The sequence below is a fragment of the Triticum aestivum genome, chromosome 4A (assembly GCF_018294505.1).
Source record: "Triticum aestivum cultivar Chinese Spring chromosome 4A, IWGSC CS RefSeq v2.1, whole genome shotgun sequence".
Classification (NCBI taxonomy): Eukaryota; Viridiplantae; Streptophyta; class Magnoliopsida; order Poales; family Poaceae; genus Triticum; species Triticum aestivum.
The window spans coordinates 46885992-46907619 of NC_057803.1; positions in this window are offsets into that span (position 1 = coordinate 46885992).

The window sequence follows — 21628 nt, forward strand, 5'->3', positions numbered from 1 at the left end:
CCAAGAGGAAGGGGAGTCCACGACCCATTGGGTCAAATGGGTCTCGGCGATTTTACATTCATCAGATCGTATCAATGCAGACAACACAGTGTTAATGTTAGAGGGCAATTTCCGTTTCAAACCGTTGAAACAGAAGTTGGGAAGTCTCAAACATCACTGCAACGACATGTCAACACTCATGGCCGCTTTGGTTAAATATGCCGATTCAGATAATACCAAGGATCCAGATTCACAGGAGGACAAACCAGAGAAGGGTAAGAAGAACGGCAATGTCAAAGGCCAACAACATAATCCGGCGGGCCATGGAAACGCTGGTAAGTGCAAGGCCGACAGTGGTTTGGACTTTGTCGCAAATACCAACGCGCAGGAGAATGGCCAGCACCGTATAGGCAAGCAGCCCTAGAGGGGTGGAGGTCCAAGCAACAATTTGGAGCGTTTGTTAAATCAGCCCTGTCCAAAGCATGGATCGAAGGAGAAACCGGCATCACATCTCTGGAAAGATTGTTGTATCATGCGGGATTTCAAGAATTCCAATATGTTCCAATATGACAGCGGCCCGCCTGGCGGTTCAGGAGGATGTTTCCACGGGCTGGGTTACGGAGGTGGTGGTTCCGGTTCAGGGTTTCCAAGCAATCAAACCGGACACGTCAATCAAGGACACCAAGGCAACCAGGGAGGTTACAACCATCAGGGGAGTCAGCAGTAGCAGCAGCAGTCGGGTTATCAGAGCAATCCCAAACAGCTGAACAGCGGGCAATATCATGTCTTCACTACTAGTTTGTGCAAACGTGATCAGAAGCTTCACAAAAGGGCAGTCAACTCTATTGAGACGGCAGTACCTCAGTATTTACGCTGGTCGGAACAGCCTATTTTGTGGAGTAGAGAGGATCACCCGCCCCGGGTTGATAATCCAGGTCATTTGGCCTTGGTGGTAGCCCCTCAAGTTGGGGGATACAAGTTCACTAAAGTGCTCATGGATGGGGGAAGTAGTATCAATATTTTGTATTATGATACATTCTGCCGTATGGGGTTGACAGATAAGGATCTTAAACCGTCGAATACGGTATTTCATGGTGTGGTGCCTGGTAAGTCTGCATATCCTATTGGTAAGATAGCTTTGGAGGTAGCTTTTGGAGATGACTACGATTCAAGGTAATAAGAATGACATTTGAGGTGGTGAAGATCAAAAGTCCGTACCACGCCTTGTTTGGGCGGCCGGTTTATGCTAAGTTTATGGCAAGCCCATGTTATGTTTACCTACAGCTTAAAATGCCAGGTCATAAGGGGACTATCACAGTACATGGAAGTAGAAAGATTGCTTTGGAGTGTGAAGAAGGCAATGCGGCTTATGCTGAGTCGGTTTGTACCACGGAGGAGTTAAAATTCTATAAGGAGCAAGTTGATCCGGCAGACATGACCTCCTTAAAAAAGCCAACTACAGAACATGATCCAGCATTGAAGTTCAAATCAGCTACAGACACTAAGATGGTTGACTTTGTCCCTGGCGATTCATCCAAACAGTTCAGCATCAGCGCTAACCTGGATCCCAAATAGGAAAGCACGCTCATCGAGTTCATCCGTGAGAATCGGGACATCTTTGCATGGAAACCTTCTGACATGCCAGGTGTACCGAGAGAACTCGCTGAGCACACACTCAACATTGATCCTAAATTCAAACCGGTCCGACAGTTCCTTCGTCGTTTCAATGAGGAAAGACGCAAGGCTATAGGTGAAGAGGTAGCCCTTTTGTTGGCTGTTGGGTTTATTGTTGAAGTTTTTCATCCAAAGTGGTTAGCCAATCCGATGCTGGTTCTTAAGAAAAACAGCACTTGGCGCATGTGTGTGGACTACACAGATTTAAACAAAGCTTGCCCTGCAGACCCCTTTGCTCTCCCTCGCATTGATCAGATAATTGATGCTACGGCGGGTTGTCACTGTTTGTGTTTTTTGGATGCTTACTCTGGTTAGATCAAAATGGCAGTTAAGGACCAGGAGAAGACAGCCTTTATAACTCCCTTTGGAGCCTTCTGCTATGTTTCCATGCCCTTTGGACTCAAGAGTGCCCAGGCAACTTACCAACGATGTGTTCAAAATGGCCTTCATAAGCAAATTGGGCGCAATGTTCATGCGTATGTGGATGATATTGTGGTCAAATCCAGAAAGGAGGGGACATTGATAGATTATCTACGGGAAACCTTTGACAATCTCCGGGTTTACAAGATGATGCTCAATCCGGAGAAGTGTGTTTTCGGTGTCCCGACAGGCAAGCTCTTAGGCTTTCTGGTTTCAAACAGAGGCATTGAGGCCAATTCGGAAAAGATTACAGCAATTACGTCCTTGGCTAAACCGGCGTGTATTAACGATGTGCAACGTCTGGCCGACCGGATTACAACCTTGAGCCGATTTATCAGCCGCCTTGGAGAGAAGGCCATCCCCTTATATCAGATGCTCAAGAAAACAAATAACTTTGTCTGGAGTGAGGCAGCTGACAAGGCGTTTGAAGATCTGAAGAGGCAACCAGTGGAACCGCCCGTGCTGGCAGCACCGATCGATAAAGAGCCATTATTATTATATGTGGCTGCTAATGCATGGGCTGTCAGCGTAGCCATTGTGGTAGAGCGCAAGGAGCCTGGCAAAGAGTATCTGGTTCAACGGCTGGTTTATTATATCAGTGAGGTGCTCATTGAGTCAATGCAGAGGTATCCACATTGACAGAAACTGGTGTATGGGGTTTTTATGGCAAGCCGGAAGCTCAAACACTATTTTCAGGGCCATCCTATCACAGTGGTCAGTTCAGCTCCTTTGGGCGACATCATTCAAAACAGAGAGGCAACTGGCTGGATTGCCAAGTGGGCCATTGAGCTTGGACCTCACGGGCTCGAATATATACCCCGCACGGCGATCAAGTCCCAGGCACTCATAGATTTCATCAACGATTCGACAGAGTTACAAGCACCTGAGGAGAAACCAGATAATACATATTGGACTATTCATTTTGATGGGTCCAGACAGTTAGAGGGTTCAGGGGCTGGAGTCATATTAACTTCCCCATGAGGTGACAAGTTTTGTTATGTCCTCCGTTTAATGTTCCCTTGTACTAACAATACAGCTGAATACGAGGGTTTACTCCACGGTCTTCGGATGGCTAAAGAGATGAATTTGAGCCGGATTAAGTGCTTCGTCGATTCAGATCTAGTGGCTCAGCAAGTGTCTGGCACTTGGGATTCTAAGGACCCACTCATGGCTGCATATCGGCGAGAGGTGGACGCAGTGGCTGGTCACTTTAAAGGTTATCAGGTGGACCATATAGACCGACGGAAGAATAAAGCGGCGGACACTTTAAGTCATCTTGGTTCCCAATGTAAACCAGTTCCGCCCAATGTCTTTCTTGATGTCTTGCACAATCCGTCAGTCAAAATACCAACCGAAGAAGATTTGGATATTCCTGATCCGGAGGCTTAGTTGGTGGCAGCTCTGCATGCCATACCGTATTTGATGATCCCATATCTGGATTACATGAACCGAGGCAAGTTACCAGCTGAGGAAACGTTGGCTCGACAGATAATCCGACGGTCCAAGTCCATGACCATACTCAACGGGGAGTTACATCGTACAGTATTTCAGGAGCAATTCAGCAATGTGTTTCTCCTCAAGAAGGTTGTGAGATTTTGCGAGAAATTCATGAAGGGGATTGCGGTCACCACGCTGGTTCAAAGTCGTTGGTTGCCAAAGCTTTTCTCCACGGTTTTTACTGGTTGATGGCGCATGGTGATGCGGAGGATTTAGTCAAAAGATGTGATGGATGTCAAAAGTTTGCCCGCCATGCGCATGTTCCAGCTCAAGAGTTGCGGATGATTCCAATTACGTGGCCGTTTGCAACTTGGGGGCTGGATATGTTTGGACCCTTCAAGCGCTCCAAGGACAAGAAGACCCATCTGTTAGTAGCAGTTGATAAATTCACTAAATGGGTAGAGGCAGAGCTAGTCAGCAAGTGTGATGCAGCCACGGCAGTTCAATTCATCAAAAAGGTGATATTCCGGTTTGGCTTTCCACATAGCATTATAACAGATAATGGTACTAACTTATCAAAAGGAGAGATGGATCAGTGGCTCACCCCCAATCTAATGGTCAAGTGGAAAGGGCAAATCAAGAAATTTTACGGGGTATCAAACCAAGGCTTATGGTTCCCTTAAAGCGGACGCCAGGTTATTGGGTCGAGGAGCTACCTTCTGTGTTATGGAGCATCAACACCACACCCAATAGGTCTATGGGTTACACGCCTTTCTTCATGGTTTATGGAGCGGAGGCGGTTCTTCCTAGTGACATCCGTCACGATTCGCCCCGTGTGGCAACTTATGTTGAAGCTGATAATGAGAAGGCACGTCAGGATTCTCTGGACCTATTGGATGAAGAGCGTGATCTTGCAGCAGCACGTTCGGCGATTTATCAACAAGATATTCGATGGTATCACAGCCGCCGGGTTAAAACTAGAACCTTTCAAGAAGGTGATTTGGTGCTCCGGCTCATGCAAGATTAGACTGATATGCACAAGTTATCCCCCCCCTTGGGAAGGACCTTTTGTGGTCAGCAAAAACCTGCACAACGGATCTTACTACCTCATTGATGTTCGAGAGCACGAAGAATCACGTCAATCGGAGGAGGAGACAAAGCGGCCATGGAACATAGCTCTCCTTCGGCCTTATTTTACTTGAAGCCATAGGCTCTTCATCTGTACATATTTATGACAATGTATATATCATATAATAAACCGGAGCCTCCGTTATATGCGGGGTATCTGTTCTTTCTTATATCATGTGTGTGCTTTTACACGATAACTAACAAAGTGGAGTCTTTGTTAAACCGGCTTTAGCAGCTGCATAGAGATAAAGAAAATCACTAAGGGGCTTGGTCATGTTTGAACCTCAGCTACACCTCTTGATAGGCATTCCAAGCCATACAAGGAAAATTTGTGGAGCCAAAGAGAGTGTTGTACATAGTATAGACTCAAACATAGGCACACACTGAGCATCGCTCACCAAGTTACTTGGGGGCTCTTTTTTGCAAAGCAACAAAGAGTTTGAAAGGACCCTCGTAATTGGCTATCAAGCCACGGCTTGGAAGCCAGGTGTTCTCACCTAAAACCCCGGGTTAGCCTGCCTTCATCAAGTAAGCCACTCCTATCCAGGTAATCTTGGTATGACCCATCGAACGTTTGACAAGTCAATCTTTTACAGACCCTGAACTTATCATAGTTAAAATGATGATTGGTTAATTGGAGGCCCATCTTAAAAGGCTTTGATAAATGGTTTAACTCAGAGGCCTGGCAGCCCATGAAAAGCCTTGATTTGGATCCTGGCAGCTCGTAAAAAGCCTCACATATTTTCCTATTTGAATTTTGTTTGTTCAACATCATAAGTATTTTTTGATAAAGCGGCGTCCTTGACCCGGCTTGCTTTCCAACTACCAGTTGTTGGCACATGATCAATTATAAACCGGTGGTCATTGACCCGGTCTGGTTTGACTAAATCATCAGTGTTATAAAGAAAATCTGGTAGTTATATCGGTCTGGTTTGATATATAGACCAGCATTATGAAGAAAAAATTATCAAACGTATCGGGTTGGTGTTAAACACCTTTGCTGTATACACGTTTGGTCAATCAATGAGGTATGTTCTGTACATTATTTTTTGTACAAACACTTGATTATTCAGCTAAAGTACTATATACTTCTTGGAGATTATGACATGTCTAGCGGTAAACCGCTAGACACTTTTTAGATTTTTGGACCCAGGAAAGCAAGTCATTATAGGCTATGCATAAAATATATCCTGAAGGGCGGCACAGATTGTCACAAAGTGTTATGATACATGCTCGATTGCATGGCAGATAAACAAAGTTTCAGCTATCCTATTACATGAAGCTTCAAAGTGGCTCAAACAGTGCCATTGTTTTTTCACAGTAGCCATATAAACCAGCGACCGGATCAGGACTCTTCATCAGGACGGTTTGACGGTTGCGGATCAGTTGGTGTAGGCACTTATTCATCCCTCCCCAGCCGCTGGAAATCAGTCGTTGACCAATCGATTCCGGTTAAAGCTTGGAACACTGCTTCCTCATGGATAAGATCAGAAGGGTTAATATCAGGGGCGTAAGTGTGCTTACGAATCGGAGGCACAAGTTCTTCGACTTCATGGATATTGGCCAACTGTCTTTTCCCTTCTGCATCATAAAACGGTTGAAAATGGGACAATTCGGTGTCCTCAGCCAATTTGCTGGCCGCTGGCCGCATCTGTTTGGTCAGCCGCCAAAGATCATCATTATAAAAGTTTGAACCGTCTTCTTTAATGCCTGGATATCCTTTAATGATATCCTCCGCTTCAAGGTCTGGAATCCAGGCCTTGGCTCGAATAAGGGCGGTTAATGCTCCTGCTCTTGCAGCGGCTCTCTTCAACTCGGCAATACACGCTAGTAACATGCCCAGCTTCTCAAGAGTTTCCTTAATCAATGTTGGCGCCGGTTTGCTATAAGCCGCCGTACTAATGGCTCGCTGAGACCCAGAGTATAGCTGCTCAACCAATGTATATGCCGCTTTGAGCTTCATCCGTATATCTGCACCAAGATGAGTGATCTGAGTTCCTGCCAAAGATTTTATCAACATTTTGGTCAGTTTTAAGATTCATTGACTGGCGCAACATACATAAGCAGACACTTACCAAAGATAGCAGAGGTCATAGCATTGATTTGGCGCTTGAAACCGGCTAGTTCTTCAACCACCAGTTTCAAGGCTTCCTCGGCGTCTACAGCTCTTTTGGTTAAACCGACTTTTTCGGTTTCCCATTCAGCACAATCTTGGTTGAAGGATTCTTTTAGTTTCTCCATTCCGGCCAGGGCCTGGGTCAGCTCCTCTTTGGCTTTTGCAGCTTTCGCTTGTTGAGACTTCACATTTTCTTGCAAGTCAGAGTTTTGAGCGTCTTTGCTTCTCAGTTCAGCCTGCAACATTGAAGGTATATTCAACAAAACAACATATTTATGCACTAAGTATAAAGCATGTAACACGTTATCCACTTCATACTTGGGAGCTAATGCCTATTTGCTCTCAAATACTACACTCTATACAAGTCTCCAGAACAATGCAAGCATTATCCTTGACACTTGGGGGCTAATGTACGTTTGTTCTAAACCGGCGGTGTGGATTAAAAACCGGATTAACTTGCCAAGTTAAACTGGCCTTTGGGGGCTATGCTGCAGAAAGTTGTCTAATTTTTTCAAACATGATTCTTATCTATGATTGAGGACACGCCTTTGCAAGGATCAATGATGGGATGCTTGAAGTGTTACAAAGACCCGGTTTATGATTAACAATCATAAAACTGTTCTTGGGGGCTACTTGGAATAGTATTTTAGCTATAAATCAATGTACAAGGGGGAAGAATTTACCTCATATTGTTCTTTCATCAAATTCACCAAACCGGCCTCATAATCCCGGTTTGAGTGCAGACGGTTCAAGAAGCCGGAATGAAGCTCATTAGCGTTAAGATGAACATAGTTTGATAAGTCGCTGCTCCATTTACCTTTATCCCTGGCAATTTGCTCTTCTTTGGCACTATGCTGAGCCAAAATGACGGGATGACCAGGAGAGCTGTGGCCTGTTCCAGTAATAATAACGTCATCACCTTGGCCTTCGGGATTTTGGCTGGATGATGATGGAATTTCAGTGTCTTTCATTGGATTAGCCCGGTTTGATTCTGCCGGTTCAGTATCAGGGGCGGCAGGCTCAGCATCTGTTGGTTCGTAAGTATGTTGGACATCAAGAGGCGGATCATCAAAAGTTGTTTCAGGATGGAGGCCTTCCGGTTCACCAGTCTGCTCTGGTTCACCTCTTGGTTCTTCTTCTTCGGCAACAGGCTCTTCTGGCGGATTGGTGACCCAAGCTTTCTTGCTGGGTTTGGCTTTGGCCCTGCAAACAGAATAAAAAAGGATTAACATCCTATTCAAAAGATGTAGGGCGCATTGAAAGGAAAGGTTTTTCATAACTCACCCAGCCACAGTTTTTAAAGGGGGGAGTTGAGTTACTGTCGATTCGCCAGAAGAGGAAGGAGGTGTCACCTGATAATTTTAATCAGACGGATTAAGAGGCTGTCTAAAATAACCTGCCTTGGGGTAAGAATGGTCAGAAGTAGTAGAGACCTCAGACCAACGCTTCCGAACCGGAGTATCAGGTAAACTGGTAGAGGTGACCTATTGGCCACTGTGCCGGGTTGTCCGGCGAGCTTCATGCTGTTGAGTCTTCAAAATAAATGTTGGATCCAAGTGAGCAAGAGGATGAGAAAAGCTTACTTTCCGGATTGCTTGGCGAGTTTTTTGTGTTGGCATAGAGTCTGAACCGGAGGAAAGGGTAATTACCTCTACGTCATCAGCCTGACTAGCTTCTGCCTCCTCCTGAGGAAGATCATTGTTAACAAGATGCATAAAAAGAGAGCCAAGTGAGTCAAGTTCTACCTCAACTTCTGGGTCATCAGTATCATCATCAAGTTCCATATTAATCTGGTCAGCCGTTTTCCGCTTTGATGTCCGTTTTACGGCTTTGGTCTTCGGGCGGGTTGGTTTGACCACTTTGTCTCCAGTTGTCTTTGCCGCTTTCTCTATGGATTTCCGTTTCCAGAAAGGGTCATCACCCTATATATATAAAGAAGAAGGGTTACAACTTGTATAAGTTAAATATATTAGAGATGAAGAGGAAGTGTAATGCTTACAACAGGCGGTTTGTTCTTGGTATAGAAGGGACACAGACCGGTTTGACTGCAGACCAGTTCCAATTCATTCAGAATTTTCTTTGCACCTTCAGTGACTTCTTCCTCAGATAATTGGATGTTGCAGTGGCGTTGAGGATCGTCAACTTCACTGGTATATTCGTACATTAAACCGGGACACCAGCTTAGCGCAAGATACTCCAGGATATCCAACAGCGCACAAAATCCACACCTATTAAACCGTTTGCCATAAAGGCCTGGAGCTTGGCGATTTGAGGAGCATATTTTTCCATTTCTGAAGAGCTCAGGCATTGTGGCATTGGGTGAGTATTGGATAATCTATGATCACGGAAGCCAGGGAGGGGATTTTCATCCTCAGGCAAAGTGTCTCTGCAATAGAACCATGTTTGGTTCCATTCCTTTGGGTGGCTATGGTGTTTGGCATGAGGAAATTCCACTTCTTTCCACTTTTGAATCGAGACACCACCAAGCTCTGTGTTCGGGCCATTCACAAACTCTGTGCGCCAGTTTAAGTGGAAGAAATCCCGGAACAATTCTGCAGTTGGTTCTTCTTGTAAATAGACTTCACAGAAGACTTGGAAATTGCATAAGTTGGAGACTGAGTTGGGACCAATATCTTGTGGATGCAGTTGGAAGCTGGCAAGCACATCTCGATAAAATTTTGACCCTGACGGTTTGAAACCACAGCTTATATGGTCAACAAAGATTACCACCTCACCTTGTCTTCGGGTTGGAGGATTCTCTGTTCCTGGAACTCGCCATTTGATTTCAGTTTTCTTAGGCAGAGAGCCGATGCTAACCATCTCATTCAATTGAGCCTCAGTAACCCGGGAACGAGCCGAGTTGCAGGCAGTGAATTGTTTGGCCATTGCAAAGCGAACAAACTGAAAATGAAAGGCCGGTTTATAAATTATGCATGATTATACACAAGAGACAAGGGAGTAAGAAACATGCTGATATGATAAATGGTACAACCCGGAGACTAGTATAATGAGAGAGAAAGGTAATGCTAGCACAAGGTTGATCAGACACTGTTAAACTGGAGCATAATTGTGAAGGTAACATGCTCTTCCAGTTTATCAGAGGGCTAATGGCATAGACTATTTATACAATGTTAAACCGCTTATATTGGTGCGAGGAGAAACGGATCTCATAGGAACATAGAAACAGATCTCACAGTGATGTATAAAACTTTCGGATCTAAGGATAAGACAGAAAAGCAAAAATAATTGGATCTTGAAGGGGTGCAGAACTGAAGCAATTTTTGACAGACTTGATCAGTTCTTTGCGCATAAGGACTTGTGATGACCATGGTAGGTAAGCTACGGCAAGAGATGCATCAAGCATGAGGTGTCCATCTATTAAAGGAAGAACAAGGAAGAATAGCACTGATGAACTTCGGAGGAACTGCGAAGAATGTCGAAACCCTAGAACAGATCTATGGTGAAAAAAGCAGAGAACTTACCGGAGCTGGTGAGGAAGCGGAAGGGCGCCGCGGTATTCTGGTGCGTTCAGGGTGATGCAGCGGCCAAGGTGGGAGCAGAGGCGACGGTCGACGGTGGCGGCGGAGCTCCAGAGGCTGAGCGCCGCGAGGAAGACGACGCGAAGAGGCACGGGGGGGAACGGTGAAAATGACCCCTCGGTCCTATTTATAAGGCGAAGTGATAAAATGGCAAGTACGGGAATCGAGGAGCCCAAAAATGGGTAAGTTAATAAAGGTGTCGCCTCGATGACTGGATATATATTAAATGAAGGAAATCTCTGACATCAACGGATGGATGACGTCAGGGCGGTTTATCGTAATTTTGAAGTATGACGTCACAGCGGTTTACAAGATCAAAAATGAAGATAAGAGAGAAGATTTTTTTCTAAAGTGTGGAAGATTGACATGAACAAGTTCAAACCAATCTGGGGCCTAATGTTGGGGATATTACTACTAGAGGTAAACCGGCCTTATGTAGCCGGGTTGACTCTTTGAAGATTAGAAGCTCATGAAGATGTAAAGATGATGTCGCTTTACGGAGGGCCCAAAGGCGGGTTACAGTCTATGAATGTAAACCGGCCTAGTCATGTAACTTGTATAGTAAGATAGAAAGAGAGAGGCCGACCGGATACGTTTATAATCCGGCTTCGGGACTCTATTGCCTGGGGGGGCGTCAACCTATGTATATAAAGGGACGACCGGGCCGCGGTTTAGGGATAGACAACAACAACTCGAGAGCCAGACAAAGCGGATTCGCTCCCTGGCCTTCGAAACCCTAGCAATACCAATCACAACTAGACGTAGGCTTTTACCTTCATCGAAGGGGCAGAACTAGTATAAACTCCCGTGTCCCCTTGTCCAGTTTAACCCCTTTAAGCTAACCCATTGCGATGGCTCCACGACTAAGTCCTTTCACAAGGACATCTGCTGTGACAAACCCACGACAGGCAAGTAACATACCGATGACAAAGGGAACAACGTATGTTGTTATGCGGTTTGATCGATAAATATCTTCGTAGAATATGTGGGAGCCAATACGAGCATCCAGGTTCCGCTATTGGTTATTGACTGGAAACGTCTCTCGGTCATATCTACATTGTTCTCGAACCCGTAGGGTCCGCACGCTTAAAGTTCGATGACGGTTATATTATGAGTTTATGTGTTTTGATGTACCGAAGGTTGTTCGAAGTCCTGGATGTGATCACGGACATGACGAGGAGTCTCGAAATGGTCGAGACATGAAGATTGATATATTGGAAGCCTATATTTGGATATCGGAAGTCTTCCGGGTGAAATCGGGATTTTACCGGAGTACCGAGGGGTTACCGGAACCCCCCGGGGGCTTAATGGGCCATAGTGGGCCTTTGTGGAGAAGAGGAGAGGCGGCCAAGGCAGGGCCGTGCGTCCCTCCCTCCTAGTCTGAATAGGACAAGGAGAGGGGGGCGGCGCCCCCCTTTCCTTCCTCTGTCCCTCCTCTCTCCCCCTCCACTCCTAATCCAACAAGGAAAAGGGAGGGAGTCCTACTCCCGGTGGGAGTAGGACTCCTCCTGGCACGCCCTCCTGGCCGACCACACCTCCCCCCTTGCTCCTTGATATACGGGGGCAGGGGGAACCCTAGAGACACAATAATTGATTGTTTGGTCTTTTAGCCGTGTGCGGTGCCCCCCTCCACAATAGTCCACCTCGATAGTACTATAGCGGTGCTTAGGCGAAGCCCTGCGTCGGTAGAACATCATCATCGTCACCACGCCGTCGTGCTGACGAAACTCTCCCTCAACACTCGGCTGGATCGGAATTCGAGGGACGTCATCGGGCTGAACGTGTGCTGAACTTGGAGGTGTCGTGCGTTCGGTACTTGATCGGTCGGATCATGAAGACATACGACTACATCAACTGCGTTGTGCTAATGCTTCCGCTTTCAGTCTACGAGGGTACGTGGACAACACTCTCCCCTCTCGTTTCTATGCATCACCATGATCTTGCGTGTGCGTAGGAATTTTTTTGAAATTACTACGTTCCCCAACAAGAGGTTCCCCCTCTGGTCCTTGGCCTTCATGGTGATGATGGCCCCTCCGGGATCCTCCTCCATGCCCTCCGGTGATGATGGCCCCCTCTGGTAGGGTGCCGGAGAGGGCCTAGATTGGTTTTCAGTGGCTACGGAGGCTTATGGCGGTGGAAATCCCGATCTAGGTTAATTTTTGAAGGTTTCTGTATTTATAGGAGAGGTTGGCGTTGATTTCACATCAGGGGGGCCCTCGGGGAGTCCATGAGGCAGGGGGCGCGCCCCCCACCCTCGTGGGGGCCCCGTGACTCCCCTCCGGTGGATTTTCGTTCCAGTATTTTTCATATTTTCCAGAAAAAATCTCCGCTGATTTCCATCGCATTCCGAGAACTTTTATTTCTGCACAAAAACAACACCACGGTAGTTTTGCTAAAAACAGCATCAGTACGAGTTAGTTCTAATCAAATAATACCAAAATCATAAAAAAATTGTAAACATGGCATGAATACTTCATAAATTATAGATACGTTGGAGACATATCAGATCCCCAGTCCAGCCCCTTATTAATCCATAATGCGAGCTGTAATGGAGGGCCAGATCATAACGCGGTTGTAGCTGCCCACTTGGTACCACGAGGTTCGGTGATGTAAAACCACTCCCGCTACCATAGGTCGGAAGCTTCTGTGAAAGAGCATTTGGGCGAAAAAGCATTGGTGAGCTTCTTCACCGTAGCACCACCACACTCTATTTGCTTCCCCTCGATTACCTTTGGCTTCAAGTTAAAGGTCTTGAGCCATAAATGGAAGTGAGGGGTAATGCGGAGAAAGGCCTCGCACATGACAATAAATGCCGAGATGTGAAGGAAGGAGTCTAGAGCTAGATCGTGAAAATCTAGCCCATAATAGAACATGAGACCGCGAACAAAGGGATGGAGAGCGAACCCTAGCCACCAGAGGAAGTGGGAGATGAATACGACCCTCTCACCGGATCTGGAAGTAGGAATAACCTGTCCTTTAACAGGGAGCCTATGTGGGATTTCCGCGGTCAGGTATCTTGCCGCCCGGAGCTTCGCGATATCCTCCTTTGTGACAGAGGAGGCCACCCATCGGCCTTGAGGGTTGGGTCCAGACATGACTGGGAGGATCGGAACAGTTAAGTTGAAACCTGGGTGCTATAACTCAAGGTTGGAAAGGTTGAGGAAGAGGTAGGCGCGGAGGAGAAAGACGGGTCTGTGCCCCTTTATAAAGGTGATGAATATCAAATGCCTCCTCATAGGCCTTAAAGCCTGCCTATTCCCAAGGGATTATGCCAACGGAACGGTTGGGTTATCCACGCCCATATTGATGAGAATCCCGTAATAAGGGGACATGATCTCTGCTTCGACAAGACGTGCCAATAAAACCGCATCTTAAAACGTGAAGCGAGAGGCTAAAAAACGGTTCAAAATAATGACCTGGCTATGACATGATGTCATGCCACAAAACTTGTCAGTGGATTGGACTCATAAAATATTATACTCTCTACGGATATATGTGGTGTTTGTTTTATAGAGCCGGACACGTTCTCTGTTCGAGAGCTGTTTTGGAGTATTCGGAGGAGGAACCCGCCTTGCAATGCCAAAGACAATCTGCGCGTCGGACACCTCGTCATTGAAGCCTGGTTTAGGGGCTACTGAGGGAGTCCTGGATTAAGGGGTCCTCGGGCGTCCGACCTATGTGACATGGGCCGGACTATTGGGCCATGAAGATACAAGATAGAAGACTTCCTCCCGTGTCCGGATAGGACTGTCCTTTGCATGGAAGGCAAGCTAGGAGGTCCGATGTACTATTTCCTTTCTATGTAACCGACTTTGTACAACCCTAGGCCCCTCCGGTGTCTATATAAACCAGAGGGTTTAGTCCGTAGAGGCAATCATAATCTGACTGGCTAGACTTCTAGGGTTTTAGCCATTACGATCTCGTGGTAGATCAACTCTTGTAACCCCCATACTCATCAATATCAATCAAGCATGATGTAGGGTATTACCTCCATCAAGAGGGCCCGAACCTGGGTAAAACTTTGTGTCCCTTGTCTCCTATTACCATCAACCTTAGATGCACAGTTCGAGACCCCCTACCCGAGATCCGCTGGTTTTGACAGCGACAACCCTTTCCTCTTCAAGGGAAATCCAACGCATGCTCAAGAGGTAGCACCACCCGAGGCGGCCGCCCATACCAGCCCCTATGGTGGCGTCGCCCCTTTTTGCATGTATGATTGGGGTAGTGAAAAATATTCCAGTGGCACTTTTGATTTACCCACAGGATGGTTGAATTTCTTGTTTCTATGAACTGAGTTCGCCAATAATGTGAAGGATGCCAGTCTTTCATCCTATTGTAGATTTCTTAGATCTCGGTATGCCAAATGTAATCACATGAAATATACAGTAAAAGCCAGTGTGATGTGTGTGGCTACAACTAGTATGACTACACGTCCTCATATAACATATCAAGGATGCACCATCTTCCCAGATTAAGCATTCGACTTACCAATGAGTGTGGAAACAAAGAAGTATTGGGACTGTGTATCCAAGCAATTGATGCCATGGACTCCATCGTAGAACCCTGTAAGCGAAAAAGAAGTTGCAGTGTGCCCGTACAAAGAGCTAGCGTAAGTTCAGTTACTTGCTTCTCGGAATTTTAGTTAGCCACTTATTGCAAAATTGTTCAATTATGTTGCTTGGCTTAATTTAGTTTGCTACTGATTACATAATGCCAGAGCCTGTTAATCCTATTATAGACTATGCATATCTATGTGTTTGATACTTACTGTTAAGAATTACCTGTTTGCCTGAACTTAAATAGCTACTTAAGCATGTAGATAGCTGGTCATATGTACTTCTAGGGTGCAGTAGAATTCACGTGTAATTTACGTTCTGATACCCTGTTTGTTTAAATGGTTTTCTGTTATCACTTGTAGCACTAGTAATGTTTGCACGTTCATAGATAGACAACTGTCATGTTTATATGAGGGACACCATCTTTTTAACTTATATCTGTTTTGGAATCATTTTTCTTACATCAAAGAAATTTATAGATGTCTGTATTGCTGGTAAACGGTACCGACTTGTTACTTTAATACGTTGCCAAGAACTTGTTAGTTTTACTAGTTCATGTGTAATTAAATAAGTTGCCAAAACTAGTTAGTTTTACTAGTTTGATGTTAGTTTCTTATGGCTCTTGCAAAATTTTATTTATTGATTGCTAACATTCAAGTTTGCAAGATCCAACTGAATCTTCGTTGGCACAACAGATATGTTTTCAGAAACTTCCTTGTTTACCTGGTTTGCTACTGTAACTTGTTGCTGTAATCATCTTACCAACTTCAAGTTTTCAGGATCCAGTTGGAAGTCTAATTGCACAGTAGGTACATTTTCAAAAATATATTTGTGTAACAGGTTTGCTGCTGTAACTTGTTGCTCTAATCAAGTTACTGACTACTCAACTTTTCAGGATCCAAGAGAAACTCCAATGCCACAACAGGTTCCTTTTGCAAAACTTGTTTGTTTAACTTCTTTGCTGCTGCAACCGGTTGCTCTATCACATTACTGGCTACTCAACTTTTCAGGATCGAAGAGAAACTCCAATACCACAAAAGGTACCTTTTGCAAAACTTGTTTGTTTAACTGCTTTGCTGTTGCAACAACCGGTTACAATGATGTTAATAACTACTTTTCAACGTCCACTTGTTTGTTTAACTGGTTTGCTAGTATAACTCCCAGTTTAGATGTTTTGCTAACTTCAACTTTTTGGAATCCAATCGGAACTTTAATGCCAAAATAGGTTAGCCCAAGATCAAAGAGCGAGGTCCCCATGGATGTTGTATCATCCCACAGCAGTGGCACCGGCCCAATCGTGCGTCATGAATTGCCAACTGCTCATGCTCTAGAGGCTAAACTAGTGGTAGAAAGAGATTCTTCTTCTACACTTAGAGATGAAGTTGACATGTTGAGGAAGCAAACAACACAATCACAAGCAGTACTCAAGACAACCATTAAATTTGGTGGATTTCAAAATGAAGCAAGCTGAAACTGACCACATTGTTAAGGTCCTAAAGGAAAAAAGGAAATTAAATTCCCACTTGGTAAATCATAGGTGAAATGTTCTTTCCATCGTTGAATAACCTTTGTGTTGTTTGTTCATGTAATTGATCAAACCATTTCTTTTACAGATCATGTAATAATTGTTTTTTTGTTTTTTGGTTTGTAATTTTATTTGAGCACAAGTCTTTATTAATTGATAAGACTCGAAGACATTTCATTTTGATTGTTGTGCCAAACCTACAAATATGCCAATCGGGCTGAATGTGCATTTAGCAATAATAGTAGTATAGATGGACCATAAGTGGCACACATCGGAATGGGCCAAGATGTTGTACTAGCTTCACTAAAAAAGGATGCTCTTCTAGCAAAAAAAAGTATAGCGGCCTGGCTTATGTATGTTAGTTGATATTATTGATCCATATACTCTGTAAGTGTTTATATGCCTATTAGTTTTGTACATTATTGGTTGATTGACTTGGTATTTGAATCTTGATACATCACTTGTGTACATATCTAAATGGGAGTACACATTATGCTGCGTGTGACATTTGAGTTGGACATAAAGTGTCCCAAATATTTGAATTCACCTTAAACTGGATTCTAGCTTCTGAATTCGAGTATCGGCATTTGTAAATCGTATTCATATATGACAGTAGAATACATCTTTGTCGTGCTTTTGAAGATATATAAAAACACATAGAATGATTTATAAAGATTCGTATAGGAATACAAAATGGATTTGAATTTAGTTGCCAACGTGGATGCTTATTGTCCCAAAATTCGAAAGAAGCGGAAAATGTCCACTCCCACATCGGCTGCCCGAAGCCAAGTGTTTGGCAGATGGAAATTACTGTCTACTCCTTACAGGGACAATCCATCGGCCCGATTTCCATTACTCTCAGTAGGGGTAGGTTAGTAACTTCAATTAGATGTGACATGACCGCCTCTGAGCCTATTCCGACACGGTGGGTGCCAAACATGGGCGGCAAAACACATTTGATTCAAGATTGTTCGAAAGACCTCTGTTTCTCCCTCCATTTCCCCATTCGTACACGATGGGCGGAAAAACAAACTCGACTCGACCGAAATCGATGTAGGCAAATATTTTCAATAGGGGCAGGTTTGTAACTTCACACAGACATGACACAACCGCCCTACCCGTCAGCCCCGTTCATACACCATGGGCGCCAACCATGGGCGCCAAAACACCCTCTCCTCACCCGAAATCTCTCTAGGCAAATATTTGCGAGATGCGAGATTACCGTCCTATACCCAACCGACGAGACGTGCAAATTTTAAACGGGGGATAAGTTCGTAACTTTCCCATATTTCAGACAGGCGCGTCCCAAAAACATGGTTCCCCGTACCTCTCCCTCCATTTTCCCATTCATACACCATCCGCGCTAGAACACCATCCCCCCACCAGCCTCCTTTGTCCGCCACCCCATCCATCGCTGCCGTCCTCCACCCCATCCATCGCCACCGTCCTCCACCATGCCAGAGCACCTACCACAACCACGTAATCCACTGCTAGATATGGACGTTTCTCATCCACGGCGATGGACCAAGAGCCTTGCATCGCGTCCTCTCGCTTCATCGGCGTCGTCATCCTCTTTGTCGGGGCCGCTCACACGACCTTCTCTTCCACCGCAACGGGACTTATCCCCCAATGCACCCGTCTACCGTCGTAGATCTTCTTCAACACCACCGACAGCCATCGCACCCCCGATGCCTACACGGCGCCGCAAGAGAGGTGGTACTTCTTATCTCCAGAACTTTTTTATCTCAACCAGAAAATAGATCGTAACTTGGTTACTATACTTTCTTTTCAGCTCTTAGAATTTAGTTCTTAGTTCGAAGCAAACAATGGATGCTAAATAGCATTTCCCCCGGTTTGGAGCTTTAAATCTGCCATGGCACAGTCATAATAGGGTTTAATTGATCATGCTTAGGGATTAATTGATCATGTTGGTTCCGTGGTGGTTTCTTTAATAGAAATCGGAGGGGAAACCCTCTTTTTCTCAAAAAATTGCTTAGGGTTCCCCCCTTTTATGATCACTATATGTGTCATAATAGCACTGCTCCACCCATCAAGCTAAACAAGCTTAGAGCAACTCTAGCAGACCCCGCATCCTCCCGGCTTGCAAAACGTGTTTGCAGTTCGCGCAAAAATGCCTTTGCGGGCCGGCGCAGACGGGCACAGTTGCAGACCCCGCATAACGGACCCATAAGAGGATATTCCCAGAATATCCTTTTTTACGGGTCGGCTTTGCAGCGTCTGATCTGGCACAGCTCCTCCCGGCCCGCAAAACTTAGATTTGCAACTTAAATTGATCTAGCATAATGCATTTCTTTGCTTTTGCAACAACACTAGATACAAAAGACATCACCAAATCTTTGCTAGAATAGCAAAACCAAAGAAAACAAGAACCACAAGTATGCATTTCAGAAGATTTCCAACTTCCATAACTGCTCCCACAAGTTGGACTAATATGTTCTCCATGTATTCATTGTTGATCTGCAGATTCTTGATTTTGCATTCTTCTTTCTTCATCTTTGGTTCGAAAGAAGTAGACGTTGCTTCCCCTCTAGTTGCACATGCAGCCGCATCATTGCCTTCGATTGTACTAAGGAGTACACTAACATCTATTAAGTTTCTTTCTATCAACAAATCAATGTATTGGACTTCCCAAAACCAAAATGAGCATCCGTCATCCTACACAAAAGAATGAGCAAGCTCGAAGTGAGCTACCGCAATTGAACTAAAGAATGAGCTACCACAAGTGCATGTACCCCGTCGTTTTTTGCATTTGAAGAACACCCATCCGGGGTGCTTCGGCATGCCCGAAGTGAGCCGCGGCACTTTCGACGTGCAGTCGTCGCACTCTATGAGCGGCACCGGCAAGCCACAAAGACGTTGCGCGAGCGCCGAGCCCAGTGGACGGCCGTCTGAATCCATGCCCGCAAACCTTCGATGGTGGTGGGCGGACGAACCCGTACCCGCATCCGTCGATGCGCCCTTGCCTGGGCTGCGGGAGAGGCTCCTCGACCACTTCATCGCTTGGGGGAGCAATCGGTGGCCGGAAAAAGGCAAATCCAGTGGCCCGTGATGAAGTGTCTTAGATATGCAAATCCGACGGCCCGCCGACGCGGCGGGGAGGGGAGGCCTCGTGCGCGTGGCGGCCTTCCGGCATGCTCCTGCCGGCTGCTTTCGTCAGAATCTTGGACGGCGGCTGGCGGCGGCGCGAGGGGGGAGAGGAGAGAGGTGGTTGGTGGGGGAAAGTCCGAGATTAAATGTCCCCCAACCGTCCGCTTCCTCTTATTTGCAGGGCACCGCAGCTGCGAGGGGGAAACCCACGTTTTCTTGGGTTGGGGTCAGGATTTTGCCGCGCCCCCTAAAAATTTTTGTGGGCCGGGGCGGGATGCGGGGTCTGATCGGGCTGGTTTTTCCGCCCCGACCCGCATTTTGGCGGTTATTTTGTGGATCGGGGCAGGATGCGGGATCTGCTAGAGTTTCTCTTAGTTGTTCAAATACGAATCTGATATTATTAAAACAGAGTCATTTAATTGGTCAGCTAAATGTTCCTAATTTAGTTTTGAAACTGCATGTTCGCGACTCGACTGTGTATCTCTACAGGGTGCCCACGGTGGGCCGTGGCCCACCCTGGGATTTTGGGTCGGCCCAGGCCCCAATTCCCCTCTGTTCTACTCCGCGCTTCCGATCTCTACTCGCCCCCAGCCGCCTGCCACGGCGGCGACTTGCCATCCCCGAACGGCATGACTCTAGGAGGAGACGACGGACTAACAGGAGGTCAGGAGCCGCTCGCCCAACAGCATCACCGCTACCTGGGCGTGCCGCCATGCCTACCTTCCTAGTCCATTCAGGGCTCAGGCGTGCAGCACCCACTAAGCCAACCTGATTTATCCTGAGATACATCCTCAACACTCAGCAGCCACTCCTCATCACCCATTTTCTAATTGATTCATTACTCATTAGGCAGGACGGTCATTAGGGTTTGTTGTGTGCTGAGTGCTACCTACACTTAATGGTTCAGATGTATTTCAGTAATCTTTAGTACCTGTAAAGTTCACAGGGTTTCAAAATTCCGGCCCTAGGAACACACACTAGTCATTTTGGATTGTTGGTCGTAGTGACATTGACCCGGATTACTACTACAGGCCAGGTTTATTGACAATTTTACTTGTATTTCTTATTCATTCAATATGATATCCAATTATTCACGTCGATTAGTTGCAAACAATAAGTGCTAGACAAACTTCTTGATTCAGAATTTGGACGATCTCTTACTGCAGTTACAATTCTGCATACCTGTCCTAGTAAGCTCACAAGTAAATGACTGATTCACTACATCTATGCTTGCCTTGTCATATTTGTTGTCAATATTCTTTTAGGGTGGACCACCCTGTTTCAAAATACTAGAACTGTAGACATGAGTGAATAGTATTTCTCTATGTGATCTCTTCCATCATGCGTGGGCAGCGAGCAATGCATTATATAGAAAGAAAGTGTCATTTCCAGCTTTTACATAGACTACGATCTTTTACATGGAATACAATCTGCCTACTTCCTTTGTGTCGCACTACCGGCACTCCACCCTTGACGCTAAACATTATGCCACTGATAATTCCTTACTTTATTTGTTCAAATACGAATTTGATATGCTTCTAATGTTCCTACTTCAGTTTTGAAATGTGTGTCTACCTGCTATAGAGACATAAGAGGTTTGTATTTCTGTGTGTGGTCTGGTCAGCACGGTTGGGGGTGAACTTTGCATATGTAGGGGTTTATAGGGAGACACTCTTTGAGTTGAATCTACAATACATTCCATAGATAATCTGACTACTTTTTATGTTTTCATGAATCTCAGATTCTGAACAGCTTCATAATGATTATGATCTTGCGTGCATGAAAAGAATAAAGCGGAAAAATGCCACGGCTGTCAAACTTGGCATTAAGGGACTGAAATCAAGTCTAGATGCAATGCAATCCAAACGCTCTCCACCTACAAAATCATGCTCAGAATATGATCCTAATAGTGATTCTGAGCTAGAGGGAGACCTAAGTCAATGTAGCTCCCTAGTGGAGGAGTCAGAGGTAGATGACCTATCTTATTCACCCATCAAGGTGCTTGCTCTAACTTTCCAAGGTTATATTGGTCGCGCATATCTTGCAACTGATGTTTTGCATTGTTTCTACTTTGTTGCACTGCCATTAGCTTAGTTTACACATCGTGTATGTGAATACACCCTGCCTATCCATTTTCAGTACATAT